Here is a 2,339-nt window from a genome sequence, read left to right on the forward strand (position 1 = left end):
GTACATGCCCTTGACTGGGGATTCAAACCCGAGACTCTTTGGTGCCCGATGCTCTATACACTGAGCCACACCAGCTAGGGCTTTCTTTGGCCCTTTTATAAAACAACAAAACCCAAACCAACTTGGGCTTTTATAAACAACAAACAAACCAACCACAGTCCCAAACTAAAGGAGATTCACAGCTAGTATGTTAGGATTCTCCAAAGAAACAGACCAATAGATTACATACAGGGTGGGGCAAAAGTAGGATTACAGTTGTGAGTACACAAAATAGTTTATTCTCATATTATTATTTATTAAGTATTGTATTATTTTCCATACCAACAACTGTAAATCTACTTCTGCTGAGAGAGAAGGCAGGGACTATAAGGAATTGGCTCACGTGATTATGGAGGAGTTGAGTCTAAACTCTGCAGAGCTGTTGTCCCCGTCTGAAGGCCATCGGCCAGGGAGCTGTCAGTTGGGGGCAGAATTCTTTCTCACTTGATGGGGGGATGGGGGAGGGGGCTCAACCTTTGTTTTATTTGGGCCTTAACTGACAGAATGAGGCCCTCCCACAGTATGGAGGGTAATCTGCTTCACCACAGTCTACTAATTTAAATATTAACCTCATCCAAAAATACCCTCATAGAAACACCCAGAATAGTATTTGATCAACTAACTATCTGGGCACCCTGTGGCCCAGTCAAGTTGACACATAAAATTAACCATCACAGATAGTAAGAAAAATACTTCTGGGGTAACATGCTTGAGAGACCGCCAGATACACATTTTATTTTTAAATTTTTTCAAATACACATTTTATAAGTATTTTTGTATTTACATATTTCTTGCTTCTAAGTAAACCTATTTTAAGCATACAATTATACTTCAGTTGTTCTGCTTTTCAAGTTTCTAGAACAGGGTTCCTCAACTTCAGCAATGTTGACATTTGGTCTAGATGTCTTTGTGGTGAGGGGCTGCCCTGTAGGTTGTAGAATGTGTAGTAGTATCCCGGGCCTCGACCCACTAACTGCCAGTCACTACCCCCCACTACATACCAATAGTATAGTGGCCCCCTAGTTGTGACAACAAAATGTCTCCAGACATGGGGCAAATTCTCCTCTGGTTGAGAACCACTGCTCTAAGCTGATGTGGGTGTGATGATCTGTTGGCAGCTGTTGTGTTGCAGTATCAACTTCAGAGTATACCTTTTTAAGTCCTTGTTTTCATTTTTCTTTAACCTGTATATATACTAATATAGCCTCCTAGGCATTGGCAGTCATTTTATATATTTGGAGTTGCCTCATATTTCACTGCCTTTTCCTATTAACTGCTGGGATGGAAATGTACTAAATATAAGTGTAGAATCAGGAAGTGGTTGTGTGTGGAGTACACTCACACCTACATATAACTTATATGCAAACATAATAATCATGATGGTCTCATTTTTTGGTTTTGGTAAATCAATAGTGGCTTAGTGGATTGGTCTGAATTTTGACATGCATAGACTGGATGTCTCAATTTGCAACTCTGTCCTCTTATATAATCACTAGAGGCCTGGTGCACGAAATTCATGCACAGGTAGGGTCCCTAGGCCTGGCCAGTGATCAGGGCCAATCAGGGCCTTCCGGCTACTGGCTGGGGCCTCCCTTCATTCAGCGCCAGCCCCTGGTGGTAAGCGCATGACAGAGCGAGCAATTGAACTCCTGGTCTCCCGGTCTCACTCCAGAGAAGACAACAGACAATTTGCATATTAGGCTTTTATATATATATATACTAGAGGCCTGGTGCACAAAAATTTGTGCACTGGCGGGGAGGAGGGTATCCCTCAGCCCCACTTGTGCCCTCTCACAGTCTGGGATCCCTCGGGAGATAACGACCTGCTGGCTTAGGCCCGCTCCCGGGTGGCAGAGGGCAGGCCCAATCCCTAGGTGCCTGCCCCGCAGCCCCTGGTCGGGCTCAGAGCAGGGTCGATGGGGAGTTGGGGAGCCACCCCCTGTCACACACAGAGCAGGGCGGATCAGGAGGTTGCAATGCCACCCTCAATCATGCTCAGGGTAGGGCCGATTGGGGAGTTGGGGTGCCGCCCCGTCACACTCAAGGCAGGGTCGATGGGGAGGTTGCGGCGCCACCCCCTGTCACGCACAGAGAAGGTTGGATGAGGGGGTTGGGGCACTCCCCCCTGTCACACTCAGGGCAGGGCCGATGGGGAGGTTGTGGCTCCACCCCGTCACACACAGAGCAGGGCCCATGGGGGGGTTGGGGGACTGCACCCCTGTCACACACAGAGCAGGCAGATCGGGGGGTGGGGAGGTCCCCCCTATCAGGCACAAAGCAGGGCGATCAGGGGGTGGGGC

This window comes from Myotis lucifugus, unplaced genomic scaffold (genome assembly GCF_000147115.1).
Source record: "Myotis lucifugus unplaced genomic scaffold, Myoluc2.0 scaffold_140, whole genome shotgun sequence".
NCBI lineage: Eukaryota > Metazoa > Chordata > Mammalia > Chiroptera > Vespertilionidae > Myotis > Myotis lucifugus.